Source organism: Vanacampus margaritifer, chromosome 6 (assembly GCF_051991255.1).
Source record: "Vanacampus margaritifer isolate UIUO_Vmar chromosome 6, RoL_Vmar_1.0, whole genome shotgun sequence".
Lineage (NCBI taxonomy): Eukaryota > Metazoa > Chordata > Actinopteri > Syngnathiformes > Syngnathidae > Vanacampus > Vanacampus margaritifer.
The window spans coordinates 13,298,899-13,321,130 of NC_135437.1; the positions used below are offsets into that span (position 1 = coordinate 13,298,899).

General features: G+C 39.2%; 1 protein-coding gene and 1 non-coding gene across 3 annotated transcripts in view; one reads left to right on the forward strand and one right to left on the reverse strand.

Moving 5' to 3' along the window:
* Positions 1-239: 239 nt before the first annotated feature.
* On the reverse strand, positions 240-380 carry LOC144054369 (U4 spliceosomal RNA). The gene has a single exon (XR_013294675.1). It is a non-coding gene; the product is annotated as a U4 spliceosomal RNA (small nuclear RNA).
* Positions 381-7,772: 7,392 nt separating this feature from the next.
* plxnb2b (plexin b2b) overlaps positions 7,773-22,232 on the forward strand; it is a 194,108-nt gene continuing 179,648 nt past the window's right edge. For both annotated transcript variants that reach the window (XM_077567540.1, XM_077567541.1), the window contains exon 1: positions 7,773-8,400. The gene's annotated coding sequence lies outside the window, so the exon portion shown is untranslated. The remainder of the gene's footprint in view (positions 8,401-22,232) is intronic.

Below are 22,232 nucleotides of genomic sequence, written 5' to 3' on the forward strand. Positions count from 1 at the left end.
CGTTTGACAATTTGTTGTCATGTCACGTGTAGAAGCAATGCATTATGGGACTCCCAGTGCACTTGCTTTTGTTAAGACCAATAAGTGATATACGTTTGTTGTACTGTCAACGTGGAGTGGGCCAGGAGAAATCAGAACATCAATTAAATATTTTTTTATTTGAACAAGTAGTCGCAATCTTGCATTTTCTCCGAGTAATAATTAGAGTAGAATAAAATTAATCTTCACACGAATATTAGTCTCCGTAGAGACCGTCAAAAATTGCCATAGCCGACTATATTTCAAGTCGTCAAGGCGGGGTATTGGGTAAAGTTTTCAACTAGCAATAATCGCGCCTCGGATAGACCTCATAGGCTACGATACTGCCACTGCGCAAAGCTGACGTTCAATTGTCAGCATGAGGGGAGTCATTACCCAGCCTACGTCTCATAGTGGCGGTCTTTTGAGACTGATAAACGGACGGTAGGGTTTTAATACCAACCAAATCTTGACCTCCTTCAACACTGTTACATGTTACATGTGCTGCGTTTTTAGTTTCCGACATGTTTAAAACGATATTTGTTTAAAACAAGCTTCGTGTCGCAATGCATTGTGGGACCTCTCATTTCCATTGTTTACAAACCTGGCCGTCACTTTCCACATACAAACATTCGAATATTGGGTGGTGGAAGCTTCCAAACGTCGAGCAATAATAAAAATTACATTACATTAAACTTCTAGGTTTGTTTCGTGTTAACACTATGCGGAAAAGGCTACACTTTGTAAAATACTCACACTTCCGCCTAACACGGAAATCATATGTACGCATGCGCGTACACGGGAAATTTTGAAGACGTTTGAATTTATTTAAGTAGCTAGTATACGTATACATTGATAACGTTTGTCCAACGGTTTCCATATTACAATATTAACAGTTCGGTTGAACACTGAAACAATGGTGTCAACTGTCATTGATTATTTATGACTTTAAATTTACTCTCGACTTCACCATTCTCTCAGTCTATAAAGACTGCTACAACCCCAGTCATCGCGTTTTCTACATAATTAACAAAATAGCTTTGTGGTAAAAACACTGATTTCGCGCCACACATTACGGGGTTTATTAAAAGTACTAAATCACGTTCATTAACTCCATTTACGGGGCTCCAGGTGGCGGAGCCAACCTTGCCTCCGATGCAGGTTGGCATGGGTTCGCGTCCCCACCTGGTAGGCCATGTTTCTATGTGTGCGTCTTTGTGTGAGTAAGTGCAAAAAAGAAACAAAACAAAATAACTAAATTTACTCACCTTGGCACCGGTGACGTAATGCTCGAAAAATAACACCAGAGGTCGTTGTTGGCTTTGATAAAAGTATTTTTTTTTTCATTCAGAACAGGCCTACGAGTTTATCCAAATGAAATCAGACCCTTCTCAATTTATAACATAAATTAAAGACGTAAAACCCACACAATATAAAATAACCCCCCCCCCCCCGAACATCCTCTACTACGTGTTGGCTGCTCGGTGTCTCTTTTTGTGGTAGAATTAATTAAATATTGTGCACAAGCAAAATATATTTTTCCCTTGCTAAAAGAATCCATTACTATTAATGGAGATAGTGTGTGTTATTTTCACCATTTAAAACAGTTCTCAGTTCAATAACATACAGTACGTCACTCACAGCCACATTTTCACAAATAGGAAGATAACCAAGATTTACTTGGTTGTTTCATTTCACACTTGATACACAGATCACCCAGAGGCCCATCGATTTTTTTATACAAGCATTAAAAAGTAAGATTTCTGTGATGTATTTTGTATGTTTGTTTGTTTAAAATCATGTAGGCTACAAAAAACAAAACAAAAATAATGTAGGATGCAATCTTCTGGAACCATGGCTTCAAAGTCCAAACTGGGCATTATTGGCTAGCTTGTTTTGGTAGAAGTTATATACTTATAGCAATCGAATGTACTTTGCACTTATTGTATTGGTGTCATTCCAATAACTGTAATGCCAGAGTGTTGATATTGGAGGCCTTTTTACCTGTTGCGGCGCTTTAGTGGGATGAAGCAGGTGCTCAACAGATAAGATTTGGTGTACCAGTCTAAAGCTGCCACATTAGGCGGAGGATTTGCTCCTGTCAGAACGGCAAGCCAATGAGGCTCATAGGGGTGCGCTTGGATCACTTTCTGGGACAGGTAGTTACATAGATAAGGGGATTACACCAAGTAATCTTAAATGAATCCTGTCGGACTGTGTTTCAACCTCACCTGGAAAAGCAGAGTTTCTCAGTTTCCTGCTCAATGAATACATTGAACCGGTATGATCCAGTTCACAAGACAATGATAACTCCCCTAATAAATTGTGCAAACTGGCTTTGCACAGCTCAATGTAGTGTATAGCATATTTCCCAGTGCCTACAAAAGTCCAGCATTTTGTTTTAAAACACATAATGGTAATTTGCTGCCTTTAGAAGTCACATCAGAACTGTAACAGAGGTGGTATTGTGTCTGTGTGTGAGTAAATATTTTAAAAATGGGAGATGGTACACTGTAAACCCGAATGTTCGAAATAATCAAATGGATTAAGTACACAGTACTCAAAAAGTAAAAATAAAAAAAACTACTACTAACTTAACTTTTTTAAGTTGGTGTAACTTTTGTATGCTTTTATGAGTAATTTGTACTAATAATTTTAGATTAAATCTAACTATACTAGTTTTTGGGTATGGTTAAATTCAAAACATTAATTGGCTGTAACGTAATAAAATTTAGTTTTTTTTGTGATTAAAATCTTGTTTCTGTTATTTAAAAAAAGGTAGTATTTACAAATAAAAAATATTTATATAGTACATACTAAAAATAAAACGTAATGTATGTAATGTAATATTTTATATTTTGTGTATATGTTTAATAATTTATTTTACTTGTTAATTTGTAATTTCATTTTAGCCTTATTTTACTCTGCAGTTGACACTGTAAATGACAATCTGCTCTCTCTGTCTGTGTGTACCCTGCGACTGGCTGGCATCCAGTTCAGGGTGTACCCTGCCTATACTTCTTGAAGACAGCTGGGATGGGCTCCAACATTCCCACAACCCTTGTGAGGACACAGTGGGTTTGGCCTTAAATGAACTTAATACAGTAGTTTTAAAACTAACATTTATAAGACAGTAACTGAAACGAATTGAGTTGCTGTAACAGAAAGCTTCTAAGTAACTTTGTATAATAATAAAAAAGAGTTGAGTGTAAAGAGTTGAGTGTCAAACCATTCAAGTTCAGGGGAAAAAAAGTGAGGCAACCGATTTTGTCACTTTTTTTTAGTTCTGCTAACTTATTTGGGTTAACAGTGTAGACAAGTGTTATGTTTAACACTCACTTCTTTCTATTGATTGTTCTAGAAGCAACTATCATGTCTGACAGTTATCTGCCATACCACTATTTGTTGTAATTAATGTGTTCCTGTGTGAAAGTGCACACCGTTGTTCACAAATTAACCAGCCAATCCAAATGGCTGACCACTTAACCAAAAATAAATCAACTAACCAACCAACAGAAAACAATCAAACCAATATTGAAACAGTAGACCTACCAGTTAAATAAACGAAGGGCAACCAGGGTCTGACATAGAACTGAAAGAACTATTCAGGTTTTAAAGGTTGCATATATCAATATTCTCCTTGCATCACAAGCTTCCCTATTTGCCAGATGAACTTAATTGTTTTTGTGTAAATGTAAGCTTGTTAGCAAAGTCTACAGACTGTTTATGATCCAATTTGGAGGCTGCACTGGAGCCCTAATGTTAAAAGTACAGAGCTTGTCGAGGGCGCAAAACCTATTTATATTGCTGGTAAGTGTGTTTATTATTATTTTTTTTTAAGAAGGAAATAGATGTGATGGTCTGCCTACGAGCAGGTGTGTGTGTGAGGCCCTGTGGGCACAGGCAATGCGCGGTGGGATCTGGGCTACATCGCATCAGCTTGCTAAAAGACATTAAATGGTAGTGAGAGGCCACCTGGACAATGCAGGCGAAGCTGGAGTAGCCGTGATTAGATTGTGTTATAAACAAAGGGGATGATAACAATGACATTTTTCTTGTGCAGAGTGACAGCCACATCTGATAAGACAAACATATATCACGGTGCCTTTTTGTAGCAAGGTTACCTTGTATAACATATCAACATAGAAGCAGCACACCCAGACACCCATATTCTGATTCCATTGACTTTGCGATGCTTGCATTCTGTTCTCACCAACCCCCTCACTGCTGCCATCTTGCTTTTCCCACTTTGTGTTTATTCCTAGTCTGCCACCATAAGCCCGTCTGTCTGTTCTCTGACTAACCTGATGTCTTCTTGTCGCACATGCTGTTTTGCCAGTATTCTGCTCAAAGTAGCCGGAAACTCTCATACTGTAAACATCATCTTCTCTATTGTACACTAATGAAAAGTACTGATAAATTTAGTCCCACTAAAATTGATTTAAAAGCCAGTGAAACCAGCACCAGGTCTGCTTTAAATACATTTCCTCTGTGTCCCTGCTGAGTTATTCTTCACACCTTTCCACCATCGAGCGCCATGACAAGTTCCTGCCGTCTGTGAATCACTCCATCTGTCATCACCACGTCTTGGATTTGCCACAAGGAAGAATATCGCACAACCGTCACCCAGAAATAACAGGACAGCTAGATAATGATTTTACGGTTATGGAGCAAGGACGAGGAGACAAGCATGCGCGTTTGTCTGGACTCACTTCAGGGGAAAAAAAAAAACGACAAGCATCCATCCATCCATCCATCCATTCATTTATTTTTGATGGTGTGGATTCTATTCAGGGTCACGGCAAAGCTAAAGCAAATCCCAGTTGATTTAGTGTGCGAGGCAGGGTACAACCAAGTCTGAACATTTGGCAATCAACGGATGGACACATTCAGACATTTCCACAGCTACTGACAATTTACAAGATACATGTTTTTGGAAACATTGAAAAAACAGACACTTTTATTCTTGTATCTTGACAATTAATATTGACAATTTATAGTCGTTGATGTGTCTTCCGTTTATTTTTGGTTCACTGAAGACCCTAAGCAAAAGAAAGCAGGTATATTTTGTAAACACTAAAAGCAAATGACACTTTCCAATTGTCATTGAGTCTTCCATCTACACTACATTATATTTGGCTCAGTGAAGACTGTAGATTCCATGTGCAGGCTGTAGTCAATAGGGGGCAGTATAACCCCATGACAACCAATCTCTGACCGAACCTTGAGTCGGACTTATCCACTACATCAACAGCGGACAACATATTTGCTGTGTCATAAATGAGGTTCTATAGGGTGTGTTGATAGTCAGACATTTTCTAATCCACTCACTGCATGACAAATGGTACCGCTTGACACCAGGGGCGTGATAACACATCATCTCTGTGTGCCACATAAAGCGAAGGCATAGCACAGATCAATATGTTGTCAAATGCACATTTAACAGCCTTTAATTAACTCAACACGCTTTCTTATGTAATCATAGAAGACAATTGAGAATCTTTGACGAGTTTAACATACTTTATTTTGAAAATTAGAGACAATTAAGAGTTTTTATTTTATTTTTTATATTGAAGACAAACGGGAGAATTCAGTGAACATGCTTGTTTTGTGAAGAGTGGAGTGAAGGTTATTGAGAATCTTTAATAGACCTAACTTGCATGTTTTTGTAAACCTAATAGCATTGAGAGGCTTAAAAAAACAAAAACAACCCCAGCATACATGTTTTTTCTAAACAAAAGATCAGTGAATGAACCAAACATACGTGTTTTTGTAAACAGAAGACAACTGAGTCTCTAATAAACCTAACTTTCCCATTTTTGTAAACATTGGCACTTGAGGCTCTTCAATGAACCTAGTATTCCTGATTTTGTAAACTGAAGACAATGGCGACTTCAATTAACTTAGTATACTTGTTTTCATTTGAAAAAATGAATACAAATTTGTAGTTTTCAATGAGTCTTCCACCCATGTCCAATGTGTCTATCTATCTATCTATCTATCTATCTATCTATCTATCTATCTATCTATCTATCTATCTATCTATCTATCTATCTATCTATCTATCTATCTATCTATCTATCTATATTACAATCAATGAAGGAAATTTTGAGTCTTCAATGAATGTGAGACATATTTTTTTGTAAACAGTGTTGGAGTGAAATTTAAGGGTTAGACAATATGAAGTTTTCCTGCTATCTATAGATAAACGTCAACTCCTGTTTTCACTTAGCCTTTCTTGGTTAGTGACATCCCTTTGGGCGAGCACTTCAGAGAGTAAGTAGCCTCATTACTCTTCAGGCAAACACGTTCGGACACATTGAACACCCCTCTTATTTGTGATTTGGGGTGGGGGGTGTTTGTGTCTCGAGGTGTCCGCTCACCTGACACATTTCTGGCTTGGCCTACATTTTCCTGGAGCTCATCAGTCAACGTGAGGACCTGTGAAGGCCATCTCCCCCCTCTCGCCACGTGAATCTCTGCCAGCTTTGTGCCTGTGTCAGCTCTCAGCCAGTCTAACTCACAACCTCGCCGGTCCACCAGGGCAGACACCGAGCGTCTCCCCAAATGGGCAGCCTCATTTGCATGCCTATAAATCACTCACAGAAGTGACACGGAGCCAGACCGTGTCCTGGCAGAAGCTAAAAAACTTACTGTGCCAAAATGGCGGCATTATTATTTGATATCACTCAAGGTCATAAAGCACAAGATTTATTTTTGCTTTACTCTTGTGACTCACTTTTCAAATTACTGTAGTGCGTTAAACAAACAAAAAGTTTGCAACACGGTAGCAGCAAAATCATTTAAAACAATCATATATATCAAGAAGCAATAGATTTTTGAGTGATGCTAAATGCACATAAAGCAGAAAATCAATTGTAAAAATGACATAACATGAATCATTTGACATATGTCCTTATGTCACCTTAAGATTGCTCAATAACACCAATACAGTATCTGTGTCAACTTATAAATAAATAAATAACAGTCATGTTTACCATGTGTATTGCCTGTTATTAGGCTACTCTTGTGATAAACCGTAAATTGAATTTATTGGGGAAGGATAAATTGCTTTGCTAGTATACTATTTATGCTGATGGTATAATCAAAACCAGTCATAGATGTCAAGCATGTATATTTGTGATTCATAGGCTTTAAAAAGATCTGTTGTCAAGGGTTTAGTTGATGCAAGTGATGCGTCAAGAAAATCACATATAAAAATGTGTCCGTTCTCTGCTGGAAATAATGTTTGAGTTTTTGAAACAAAAATGTGTACTGGTGGTGGTTTAATGTTGCGCACAAGTAAATATGCACCTACCATAGCGGTAACAACATTAGGAACAACTGTACAGTGTACTGCAGAGGTAAGGACTCCTTTTTTCCTGCTGACATTTATCAAACATGAGTACTGTACTGTTCCTGTATTCTTTTGAATTGTTTTCACCTGAAACACAAAGGAAAACATGTATGTTTGTTTCATAGATAGCTAAACATAAAAAAGATAGATAGAAGTTGGACTGATTTCACTGTATTTCTAGAATATACTTTGGACCCAAACAAACCCTGGATCCTGGAACGCACTATGGCATTTCTGTTCATTTCAGTGGGAAAATATAATTTGAGATCCGAGTATTTTGAGTTACAAGCACGGACCAATTGAACACCTCGTAAATCAAGGCACAACTGTTATGTCATTCTCCCATGCAGGAACCGCCTCCCTTCGTCTGGACTCGGTGCTGGTTGGACCACTCGCTCTTCCCCCTCCACCGCCCGCGGAAAACATTCCAGCGAGTCAAACAGACAACCCCAACTCACAGTCGAGTTTCTCCCTTCCCGCTCGCCACTCCTCCTCCTCATCCTTATTATTCTCTGCCGGCTGCGACTCGCGTGGAGCAGCAGCAGCAGCAGCAGCAGCGGCGGCGGCGGTCACACCGGAGCTCGGTCCTCCCCGTAGCCGCTCGCGAACCACCGTTAGTCGGCCACCCGCTCTCCGTCTCTCCGCTGCCCTTCTACCGGATCTCCGTGGGCAAGTGAGCAACTCACACAGGTGTGTCGCGGTTCCAGGAAGCACACCTGGACGTGATCATGTGACTTGGTACCTGGGCGTGGAAGGAACATTCCCCGCTATCGCCAACCCCACATGAGCGTTCGGCGGTGACTTTTCTCCCTCTTTTTCTCCCTTCTTCCGTGTCGCTGACATTTTCGATGCCCGACGAAGAGCTTTGAGCAGGAATTAGTGCCTTTCTCGGAGAAGCACACCACGGGGAGGAACATGTGAACGGACTTGTTTTAAAACGCAAAACAACAAGGGAGCTTCATGCATTTGTGGACTTTTTCTTCATCGCCTCTGGGCTACTGAACCTTCTTCCCTCCTTTCCCGAGGTGAGTTTTTTTTTTTTGTGGGGGGGCGGGTTCATCAATTTCACTCTTTCTCTGAAAGCAAGTTTTCATAGCTTTGACAGATCACACATACAGTTGTTGTTATTCCATTTAACAAGGATTGCATTGTCCCCATCTGACATGTGATGTGTGTAAAAATGGATCATAATAACTGGGGAATGTCATTTAGATTCATATTCTGATACATCAAAGCAGGGTTTCCCATGTTTTGGCTCAGGGCTACAAAATGGTACTTGGGACATAGAGTTTCTACGCAAGATGGTTTTTGAGTAGTTGTGATTAAGTGTGTGGCCATACATGCCCAGGCATGACACATTATACTCACTGTTGAGTAAGTCTGCCTCACATACAGAAAGTCTCATCTTAGAGTCTATGAACGTTCACCTGTGACGGCGGCTTCCTCCAACCTTCCCAAATCATGTGCTGATCATGTTAGGTTCATAATTGAAGACTTTAAATTGTCCTTAGGTGTGGATCTGAGTGTGAGTCATTGTCGTATTTCCTCTATGATTGACCGGTGACCAGTTCAGGGTGTTCCCCCTCCTCTCGCCCAGTCAGATGGGATAGGCTCCATTTATCCCCAATCTGGATGAGGACAAGCACTCTAGAAAAACAATGGTTGGAATGGAAGTCAATGTAAGGTGGTAGTTGGGTAGTGAGCACATCTACCCCACAGTTCTGAGGTCAGGAGTTCAAATCTGGGCTCTGGCCTTCTGCGTAGAGTTTGCAATGTTCTCCCTGTGCTTGTGTGGGGTTTTCTGTGGGTACTCCATCTTTTTCCTGAATTACAAAAACATGAATGAAGGTTAATTGAATACTGTAAATTAGAGGTATCAAACTTGTTTTAATCCAGGTTCCACTTTCACCAAAATTTGAGCTCAAGTGGGCCCGGCCAGTATTTCAGTGGCCCAACTAGCTCTAAATAACAACAGGTCAAAGTATTTCTTATAATACAAAATCTGAAAATGTTCCCATTTAATATTATTTTATTGCAGAACAATTCAAATGTTTGTAATTTTTTTTAAAGGGTGTTCCCGCTCCTCTTGTTCCATGTCAGCTGCGATGGGCTCCAGCTCACGCTTGACGAGTGACGAGAAACAGTATAGAAGATATTCATATTAATCAGTTTTGTGTACTTGCAGTATTTTATTGTTTTTCAGAAGTAGTGCGTAGGGCACATGATTCATATTGTGATTCATACTGTACTAGTGGTTTGACTCTTGCCCAAACTCAGCTGGGATTCGGTTTTAGTTACCCGCGACCTTACAAGTGCTGTAATAAAATGAATGAGTGGAAGTCATTGTTTCTGTTTTTATTCACAATGAAAAAAACTTGACTGTATATAGATACACTTGTTTATATTATGATTTGTAATAAGTTTCATTAGTAGTTTACTGTATAGATGCCAGATGGGTCGCGTCATGACAGATATTGTAAAAGTATTTCCAAACATGCCACTTGTTGTTTTACAGTCTTAAGTCAGGTCTTCAGTACGGAATCCAATTGTCCATTTTAGGGTTCAAAGTCTTGTGCTAACCCAGAGACAAGTCTGCTAAAGGTACATTTCATTTAAGAGTGTGGTCATGACTTGAGTTGTATTTGTTAGGTGGGTAAACTTAACACTGGAGTAATGTTTGGAGAACGAAATGAGGGTGATGTCCCGGATGTTCGGAATTGTCAATACAGACACACTAAAACACACACTAGTCAGGTTTCCATCCGATTGTTTCAAAATTTTTAAGCTCATTTACTGAAACTACGCAAAACGGACATGCGACTTATGCCCGTTTCCATCTGTTCTACTTTTGCGAATATTGAGAGGGGACTCCGCCGCTGTAGGTGGCGGTATACACCATACAGATGTGATCCACCAGTAATTTAAAAGAAGAAGATCAGGAAGCGACTGCGCCGTATGACGTCGTATGACGTCGTATGAGTTTTCTTTAGTAATTCTTGATAAACCGTAGCGATTCTTTGCTGTTTTCCATCTAAAATAGCATTAATGTTCGCTTCTTTAATTAATAAAAAGATTTCTGTTTCGTCGCCCTTCCCCCCCCCCCCCCCAAACATACCTTACTTTATCGTCCGACATTGCTTTGGGACTACAAACAATATATCTATAATATCCGGTCAAAACGTGTGACGTGTATCCGGTCTTGCCAGCGGTTATTCGCAAAACCTGTTTTCATAGTCAAAATTAGCATTTTCCTTTATCTATACGCTTCAAAATCCACCTGCTCTGATCGTGAAAATGTTTTTGTGAAATTTTTTCGAATTTCTAGCGTTTCAATTCAGTTTTCTTGAAAATTCTTGAAAATTCGAGTAAAAATGGGATGATGGAAAGCCAACTACTGATAACAGTGTTTTCAATGAAAAAGGAAAAATAGAAGTTGTCAGCAAAAGTGGCAACATAAGCCTGCGACGAGCCTATTGATTGTCTATTTGTAAATCCGTGACAAAGACAAGCACCTGTTCACGCTCACATTCATACCGACAGACAATTTACAGTACTGTAGATTCTTCAATGAACCTAAAATGTATGATTTGGGAATGTGGGAGGAAACCTGAGAACGAGCACACGTGCTAACCACTATTCCACCGTACTGCCTGGGAGTATCTCGTAATATGGAATGAATGGCATTTTGTTTGTAACACGCCCAGACACTTCTTGTGTTTTCGCATGCGGACTGCTTGTCAACAGTTCCAAGTGAGCGTTCTCTATGTTTGTTTTCATCCTCCTTTCGTGTCTGTGGTGGAAATAAAGCAGTCAGAGGTTCTATTCAGGGTCTCTTCCCTGCGCGGTTCTGTCCGTGTGCATCTCCCCAGTCAGAGCAGACCTCTGTTCCGCCCGCTTGTCTCTCTAAATCGTCCCTTTATTCGCACTCCAGCCGGCATGCGCCCCCTTGAGCATAGGCCTACTGTACATGGGAGGCCCCCCCCTCTCTGGGAGATTATTTCCTTTTAAATAACATTATATAAACAGTCTCGCAGAGGGAGGGATTAACACGGTCGGGGGCATGTGGAAGCAGGAAAGAGGGCCGCTGTTGCTGGCTGGAGGGGGTGCTGCCGGAGTAAGGATGCTCTCCCAGTCGAGGCCATCTGCTCACATGGACACACACAAGCTACCTCACCCTCTTCCTTGCTGTCGCCACAACAAATGCTTCATTCAGCTTTTATCTGGTCCACTCGGAATAAATAGAGACACCTTATCAGTAGCGAGGAGAGCGGTGATAAATGTTTTCCCGCCGCTACCCGGCAAGCGCAGCGGGACAAGACTTTGCAAAACAATTCCAAAAGCAGAAGGAAGTATTTGCTCTACCATATATAAGCGGAGCAACACAGGCATTTGTATGATTGTCTGTTTTTGTCAGCAATAGGCCACCAGCTCTGGAAATGAAAGTTAGTGGTTAGAGCCACTCAGACTATTCTCGGATGCAGTCAAATAGCGTCTGACCAGAAGAGAAGCAATTGCGCACCCTGCTCTCTCTCCAATATTTTTGGCCGCTTATTGTCCATTTCCTCCTTTCATAGTCCAAACCGTGATCCGTCTTGGATGCGCCCCACACATTTATCTAAGGGAGAATATTTTCGAGGTCAATTTGAGCCCGGCTTTTTTGTTTTGCTTTGGATTACTGGCTTCTGTCATTTTCATTTTGAAAGAAAAAACCCCAACGTAATCCTTGCAAGCAACAAGCACAACCCCAAGCCTGCAAATAGAAAAACGTCAGAAAACAAGCCGATGCATGATTAGTGTTTATGCAATTGGTTCATGGCAAGTAGCTCATTTAGAATTACAAGATAATCTTCCTGCTCCCACCACCAAAACAGGCAAGCAGGATGTGACCTAAATCACTATCATCATGTCAACATAAACCTACTTTCCCTTTGAGCCATAACTGTTAAATGCTTGGAAGTCATTTGACCAACATTTTCCTACTCGGGCATGGATTTTATAAGCGAATGCTCATAAAAGGGGTGTGGTGCGCATGAGTAAAAGGCCATATGCAATCCTCTACCGCTACAGTTCACGTGGAGCGTGGACAGATGCATGAAGGGCGTTTTGGCTCGGCATTAAGTGGCTGGCGGAGGAATCTGGGGAATAGATATTTCACCCCCCGATTGGAGCTTGGCTCATCTTTTCACGTCCGTGGATTAGCTGACGATAGGCGACGTCACGCTGAGGTGGATTTCTGATCATATCTGGTTTTTAACCGCGTCCATCCTTGTCCTTGGACTTCACCGCACAGCCCCCCCCCTTTTTTTGTCCTCAGCTACCTCCTTCCAAACTTTGCTCTCTTATCTGAACGCCTTGTTCCAGTTGGCGTTGTTTGCACTTTACAAAGCTAACCCTTGACACCCTTTCCACTCATCACTTACATATATCATATCATATCATATCATATCATATCATATCATATCATATCATATCATATCATATGAGATATAATATGATATATGATATGATATATCATATCATGATATACTGTATCATACATATCATATGATATGATATATCATATCATACCATATGAAATGCTATATCATATATCATATGATATATCATACATATGATATATCATATGATATATGATATATCATATCATATGATATATCATATATCATATCATATGATATGATATGTATCATATATCATATCATATGATATGTATCATATATCATATCATATGATATGTATCATATCATGTATCATATGATATGTATCATATCATGTATCATATGATATGTCTCATATCATGTATCATATGATATGTATCATATCATGTATCATATGATATGTATCATATCATGTATCATATGATATGTATCATATCATATGTATCATATGATATGGTATCATATGATATGTATCATATCATATGGTATCATATATCATATCAAATATCATATCATATCTTGTGCATGCATACACAATATTTGTAGTGAACAGTTGTCAACTACAAGGGGTCTTTGGTTTCACAGCAGAGTTCTGATCTGGTGGTTCTGATCTGGTGGCATACCCTGAATTTGGACATGTGTTGAAACGCACCATCGTCTTATAGAGATGATATCGTCTTACCAAAAGGGATACTTGACTAATTTAGCCATTTTCAGCAACAAAAAGTATTGAATCAAGTAAGAATGAATTTGATAACTTCATTATTTTTCATGTACAATTTAATACCTTTAAAAACACATTTTGCCACTTGCTGTCGACTAAAAATGACATTACAGGTGCTCAAAGTTTAGGTAATGACCAGTCATGGCTCACCTGTTTTCTGGGTTTGGTCATGTGATGTTTGCAAACTGAGCCATGATTGGTTGCTACCTGAGCCCTGAGCACACATGATGCCATTTTCAGTCGACAGCAAGTGGCAAAATGTGTTTTTAATATTTATTGTACATGAAAGACAATGGCATTATCAAATTGATTCTAGACGAAATATTAACTTACTGATGAAAATGAGTCAAGTATTCCTTTTAACCTATGTCAATTATATTGTAGCATTACAATCGCAATAAATTATTTTATAAAATAGGGCTGGGTTTAAAAATTAATTCGTCAAATCAAGTCAATCTTCCTTTTCATAGCCCGATGATGATTCACAAAACCATGAATTGACTTTTTATTTTGTATTTTTTTTAACTTGAAGAATTTTACTTTAAGGCGTAAATGTGTTGTTTTTTGTTGTTTGTATCTTGCATTTTCTTGAAATTTACTATTCACAGGAAAGCATTTTCTTACAGTGGACTGTTTGGTAAGAAAAAGTAAAATCCAAATACTGTGGCAATTGTTTTTTATCTTTTCAGAGGTTCAAGTTGACATAAATAGAGATGCGCATGTGAATTTTGGTGACGATTCATAACGTTTTTGTGTGAGTAAGTGACGGTTAGCTTTTGTACATTTACAGTTGTGTGAGTACGTTTACATACCCCTATGTAAACGTACAAATACAACTATACAGTCTATAAAATACCCTTCTTTGCTACAATTGTGACTTCAGAATTAGATGTGTGTGAGTGATGTGTCTCCAGTGGTTGCCGTAGCGGTGCGCTAAAACACTCAAATAACACTTTGCCGCCGAAGCGTTATGAAACCCGACAAGCCGTGTGGTCCACCATTGTTGGTTTTGTTGCAAAGACGACCACTTTCAGTATTTACGTGGAAACTATAATAGTGTTCCTTTCAAGTTTGTGTGTCTAGGCTCCAAAACACTGTTGTCTTGGCCAAAATGTATTTTCTGTCGTTTAAACTGCCCCTTAACCACTCACCCGTGGCTGCAATGAACTTCAGTGCAGTTTAAACCATTCTGTCTGCAGGCGTCCAAACACAATCATCATTATGGCCGACTTGTACTTTTCACTCTGTTTTCACCCCAAGCAGTCAGCTGCTTGTTTCACAAATTTTCATGCCACATTTTTCACTGTCACTCCTCTTGATTATTTTCTGAGAAATGCGCTAAATATTGTGAAGCCAGAGCCGAATGGCTCAAGAATGCGACCGTTTAACGGAAATGGTTGATTTTGAGTGCTGTCACTATCGAATATTTTTAGAATCGATTAATCGATAGATTAATCGATCTAATCTAATCAGATTCATTTTATTTTGCATTTAAGTGTATTACAAAAGCATTTTTCCCTGATTACTGTTTATTAACCAGTGATTGGTAATTATTTCATACGTTGCATTTGTATAATGATTTAAAAAAAAAAAAAGTGATTTTTGTTGTACTATGTTACTGGTTCGGTCATTGTTTTCCAAAGGAAAAACAGACGTTTGCAAATGTCTTATTTTGATTAAACACAGGAAATAGTCGGTCTTCTTTCATGAAGGGCTACTGAAATCAGTGATCTCATTACTGATGATATGCTGAAATCAGAGGATTTGGACAATTTTAAAATAAAAAAATTGCTCCAAACGATTCCTCGATGATTAAGATAGCTGTGGATTAATTTGATAATCAATTACTTATCAATTGATCAATTAATTTTGACAGCTCTAGTTGATTTAAACTTCCATCAGCTTGGAGATATGGAAAGTTATTCATCGTGATCTGTTTCATACCGATTACATGACCAACTATTTGAGTTAGCAAGAACCCAGGGGTCGTAGTATTTAAAAAAAAGAAAAGAAACAGAAAACAAGATCATATTCGGGCTATTGGGGAGATTATGAGGACCCCATTAGTAAATTTAACGGAAACTATATATAAAAAGAGTGTTGAGTCTAAGGCTGTTGTGCAGTGCATAAAGAAAGTGTCATGACCATTTTTAGGATTGTGAGGGTGGGGAAATTCTGCATCATAAAGGAAACCAAAACTTCTGGTAACTGTTGATGGGGAAGAGCTGTGGTTGTCTGTCGACAGCCTCGTGCTTGCGTTGACTAGACGCCATTGACGTGCATTCAGGACAGACAGACGTCTGTGCTCATGGCAACTGAACTCACATAGACTCACGCTATCTACTTTCACAGGGCAAGGCAAGCTCACCTGCTCGGAACATTGGCAAATTTTCATACCTAATGAACAGCAGTCATGACACCGGGTGGGCTGAGGTGGCATCGGCTTGATTCTCCTCCAGAAGCTGCTGCTTTGTTTGCACTGGCAAGAAACTCGACGTGCTAATATATATTTTTTCCCCCCATGCGTTTTGATAAGTGAATCAGGCATAGATTGCGATCAAAACCTTTTAAACACTTCAGAGGGAAGTTATCACTTAACACCAGATCTATCGCGTCAAATACATCCTGCTGATCTACGTTGAACATATTGAGGATGAGTCAAGGTTTCATTTCTGTGGAAATGTTGTATGCCTGTGCTGGATGTGAGAGCGTGCTGTTACTTCCCTATCTTCGGTAATGGGCCTTTCAAGTTGACTAATTAATTAATAATGGGAATTGCACTGGACTGTAATGGTTTTATTTTTATTTTTGCCATCATGTTTAATTTGTTGTTGAATGAGTTTCGGCTATTTGTTACAAACTATGGTTTATAAAAACCTGCTTTTTGACACAGATGTTCGCAGCCTCGGTCCTCGAAGTACCCCTATTCAGCCTGTTTTCCATGTCTCCCACAGCCAACCCAGGTGTTTCTACCGATCGGCTAATCAGCAAGCTCTGCATGAAGCCTGATAACGATCCTCAGCTGTGTTGGCTGAGGGAGACATGGAAAACAGGCTGGGTAGGGGTACTCCAGGGTCGGGGTTGAGAACCAGTGGACTATGCTTAGTCATTTGCTCCCTAAAACGTATGAATCCGTTCTGTTTTAAATATTGCCATGCTCCCAAAGACGTATTTATATATATATATATTTTTTTATGCGAGAGCACACAGAAGGCTTTGATGCAACCTCTGAACTGAGAGAGAGAACACTTGAAGCAATGGCCGTTATTACAAAATAGCCAACAGGTGGCAGCAGAGTATAAGAGATCAACCAGGGCCATGTTGCAAAAAGCTCTTTCCCCAGTGTTTTAAACTGATTTGTGAATAATGATGAAATTTAGCTTTATTCTAATGCTAATTCATGCCAAATGGAAACATAGAATGTACTTTTTTTCTTGATGAAAGAAGAGACGCCTATCTTTTTTTTGGTAGGTTCCATGTTTTTATAGCAATAGAACATAATATTCTGTGGGCCTTGCAAAATCAGTCAAAATCCAGTAAAACAGCCAGGAGCAAAGGGGGTTGCTTCATTGAAAATGGCTGGGAGTGAATGAGTTAATTTTAGTCAGTTTGTCAATTTTAATTTGTTATTTTTAATTTTCCAAGAGGAGATTATGTAGAGGAGATTATTGGAAAATGTAAATACTAGCAGAGATTTCAAGCAATAAAGTGTTGCATATTCATGTTTATCTGTTTCCTACCGTGATAATTAATAACATAATTAAAGGTAATTTAAGCAACTTGTTACTTAAGAAGTAAATATGAAATTGGTAGCGTTTCTCAGTAATAAGTCCCCAAGAAGTAGCTCTCACTTTTAAAAAGGTTGGTGACCCCGGCTTGCAAAGCATTTTCACGTGGGCAGATTTTTTTCCCCCAATGCTTTTGTATTGGCCCAGATTCATTAGGGAAGAAAAGGAATAGGCTCTTTGCAGCCAGCCGCTGACACATAACCAGCTTTTAAAAACTGCAAATAAATTCGAACGAGATGGTCTTTATGAGATGATGACATGTAAATGTACCCTGAGAGTGCAAAATAGCCTGTCTTTGCATTGTCTAAACATTTCCGTGTCTTGATAGTTGGAGATGCTGTCCAGTAGTCATGTGGATGACGGAGCATGTGTTGCCTCTGTTAAAGCCAGGGCTGGCGTCGTTAGTGGTTTTGTTTGTGTCGCTTGCTCCATCTTTGGCTTGATAAATCTCTCAGATGTATTTGGTGTTGTGCATTTCAAACCATCTGTTTGTGGTAAATGACAAGAAGAAACATCATGTCAAGCTTGCCTTAGCCACAACTGGCTCGCTCCCACATGCTTGTCATCAAAAGGTCGAGCGTTATCCAGTTGCGTTGTTTTACATGACATTAACGCTTTATTTCATTTTAGTCTGACATTCAATGCTAACAAATGTAAAGTGTAAGATTAATTCCACAGATGAGGTTTTTGTTAATGCCTCCATTAATTGGTTTAAGTGTGGTGCTGATGAATATCATTTCAATTAATTTCAGTGGGGTAAACTTTTATTGGAGAGATTCACACCCCTACCTATAAAGTTAATACATGTTTAATGTTGGCGGCAGTTTCGACTCTGGATTGAAATGAATCCAAATATAATTGATCTCAATGGGAAATTTGCTTTTGTGGTCATGTGTTGTCGCTTAGGCACAAATGGCCTCAATTCATTTTTCATCCTTATCAGTCTTTTCACAGTTAATCCCCATACAGACCAATTTACTCCAGCCCAGATCATTTTTAATTATCACCTCTGCTTTACAGCTAATATGACATCCAGCTGGTTTATGTTAATAGGATAGTTGCTGTCGAGTGTTGGGCTCCCCCAATAACCCCCCCCCCCCTTCACTATCACCTGCTTTTTTCCTCTCCCTTTTTTCTTTCCATGCACACTGGGCGATTAATTATAAAGTACAGAGCGTGAGCGTCAGCCAGGACTGGTGGGTGACAGATGCATGAGGAGTCGGTGCTCCAGCAGCAGCTGGACGAAGGTCACAGCAACCTGGGGGAGCAAAAAAAAAGAAGAAGAAAAAAAGTGGGGGGCACACGGTGAGAGATAAGCTGTGCTCATGTGAAACTTTTATAGAGATAAAGCGCCACATGGAACGCGGGAGTCCTTCACTTGCAGAATGTGGCACCACGCAACCATTTGAATAACAGATGGCTCCTTTAACAAAAACACTTGAGCTTGTCTCCGCCAGATGTGTCCCCTGATGCTACGTATCCAAAAATATGGAGGCTCATGTTTACATCTTATTTTATTTGGTTATCTAAGGAAATGTTTATGTGACATATTTTATGATTAACACGATTGAAAGGATAGAAAGTCTGAAAATTGTAAAACGCGTAGTCCTTTTTTCACTGCCTGTGAAATCCCAGCATTTTCCCGTGTCTCTGTTCGCTATAAATGGCAGGTTGACCAAGCAATTTGACACTTTTGGCACACTAACCTCCGAATAAATATTCATATAACAATTAATAAATACATTTGTGGGGGAAGCGGTCTAGTCATAATTCTTAATGAACCAAATAGGGAGGAGTCCACGAGTAATATACTCTTACTGTCACCAACGTCCACTATGAAACACTAATGCCACCTAGTGGGAATTAAATTACCTCAACAGAAATCAATGACTCAATGTTTTACACTCCTTTTAATTAACTGTATAGTAATATATCTTTTTAACCTCAAATAACTTTCAAATTACTATAAAAATGCTGTATCAATGAACTAAAAGATAAAACAGTAATTATATGAGGTAAACTTATTTGTCATGTTAATTTATAAGAGTATGAAAATGTTCTATCTATCTATCTATCTATCTATCTATCTATCTATCTATCTATCTATCTATCTATCTATCTATCTATCTATCTATCTATCTATCTATGTCCGTCCGTCCGTCCGTCCGTCCGTCTGTCTGTCTGTCTGTCTGTCTGTCTGTCCGTCCTTCCGTCCGTCCGTCTGTCCTCTGTGTCCTCATAAGGGATGTGGTTCAGCTGGATATCAGTAAATGCTCTATGTGTAAGCAGTATAGATTTAGTATACAGCAACTATACATGAACACAATACTGTACAATTAATACATATTGTACCATAAATGGTGATATATATATATATATATATATATATATATATATATATATATATATATATATATATAATCAACACGAATAGGGGATGACACGGACCAAGAAGTGGTCTGCTCACAAAATACATTAGTTACTTTTTAGTCAGATGCCGACATAATGATAGCATTGCCAAAGTGAGGCATGCTATGGCAAAATGCGTCCATATAATTTGAAGGCTAAATTGTGCTTTAGCATGCTGTTATAATAGAATCTCAGTTGGAGGTTTAATTGGAGTCTAAGTGTAAAGACGGAAGCGTTTCCATGGTGCTAACGCATTGTAGGTTGTTCTTCATACTTGGAGCTTCCGGGGAAAGGTTTTACCATTTAAAACTCAAGCCTCCCGGTGATTTTAATGAAATTGAATCTAATGCAGAGTGAATCACAAAAACAGGCGACGAGATGGGTGTCTACAAGTCTTGTGTCTCCGCTAATATTATTGTTATCACGCTGGGATAATGCCGTATGCAGATAAGGCTGCCTGCCTTTATTGCGGCCCACAATGAAATGATAATACCAAAATGAAATTTCCCTCTTTTTTTCAATTCATCATCTGTATTCCTCCCGCTGCTGTTAAATGAGCTGGATGTGGGTGGCCTTCCGGTCAGCCATCATCCAAGAGGGACCTATTAAAATGTGTTCATACAGCAATTGCTGAAGTTAGCGAGAATCTCATTAAATGTCAGCGGCTCCGTTACTTATCTGCAAACTGACAGAGCATTTTACAGAGGACGCCGGGAACTCACCTCAGAAGGTGACATTTGCCGGTGACCACTGCTCACAAATATGGTCGCTAATATTTGAGTTGGGTAAAGGGCGGCAGCGGTTATCGATCCTCGCGGGGGAAATTAAGGGCTGAGGGCAGCAGCGAGTCTCGGCAGGGAGTGCCATAAGTCAAAGTAAAGCAAAACAAGCAGAACACTGGGCAATAAGAGAGGCCTCAATGGCAAATATGATGAGGTGCAGGACAATTTATGCTGGGGCTTAGTTGGCTCGCTCACTATTTGTTAGCTAAGGCAAGGAGTTCATGTTTTCACTGCTGCACTATTTGTTTTGGAGGAGGATTATGCAAAAACAACTTCAACAAATGTCTATGGAACTTGTGTCGGAGGACTTAGACAGGAGCCAAGTTATTAAGTGTTGAACTGGAAATTTTGCATTTACACTTTAAAATACTTATTTACATATGATATTTAGGATATTTTTTTGACCAAACAACATTATTATGCAGTATTTTTTTTTAACAATATTATAGTGAAAGAAATTTGGCAAAATTAAATAAACATAAAGCCAATTAAGCAATGTAAGTTAAAACATAAAATAATAATACAATAAATTACATAATTAAATTATTGTGTGGAAAAAAGTATTTGTTCGAATTTTCAGAGATCTGATTGGCTGGATTGAATCGGCAGAGATTTCACATTTTATGCACAATCGATGATCGGTTGCAATGTCTGTATTTGCCGATCGATTAATGTCGTCATGGATCTGATCCGCAAAATATAACATTACAGAAAACACAATCTCATTCACCTCAGGCATGATCTGTGCTGCCATGTTTAATAACCCAAGGTTTCACAGCATGTAGTGTTTTTTTCCCCCTCAATTGTTTTCCAATAATTATAAATAATTTAGTTTTTGTTTTTTGGGTGGAGAATGTGTTGAGATTTTTCGCCCTTTTCCATGCATTCAATGTTTTAGTTTTTCTTGCCTACGTGGATATTAATCCTGTTGTTGCCCGTGGCGTCTACGCATCTTGTGAAATGTAAATCCGTGGAGGTGTCATCACTACTCTGTCGTGGGAGTCTGCGTTTTGCCCCCCAGCTTCACTCTCCTGTTCTCTTGGCCTTGATGACGCGTATTATTCCTCACTGACTCATCTGGGCCCGCTTCAAAGCTTGCCATTCGCAACTTCAAAAAAAAAAGAAGTTCTTTTTAAGCTCCATTTTGCTGGCGTCCGCACATCGCACAGACATTTTTTTTAACACGTCCTTCCCTTCTTGTTATACAGTGCGCTAGGCATGTGATGGTCATGCAGATAACTTGTGAATCTTGCACGGTTTATTCATGTCCATTGAGGAAGCGCCTCTTATGATTCCTCTTTTATAGTGGATGTAGAAAGTGAACACATCCTTGATGAAATACCAGTTCTTCTAATCACAAGAGCATTCGCACAGGAACGCTAATAATGCTTTTTGGGGAGTGAACACTTCTAAATATCAGTCAATATAGGATGTAATCATCAGTTAGTTTCACCTTTCAGCATGACATTCGACTTGAAAGTTCCAAAAGAATGACTTCACAAAGAGAATGTGAACGTATACGACAGTCCAGCTATATTCTAGACCTAAATCGAATGGAAAAGCTGTGGGGTGACGTTTGCCCCCCGACACAGTTAGAGCGTTGCTGCAAGAAAGAAGTCAACTAAATAAAAAACAGAAAACTAAAATAAAAAGTCTTTATTGGACTTTTTTTTTCTCCAAATATATGTCTCTCCTTACGAGATGTTGTAATTTGGG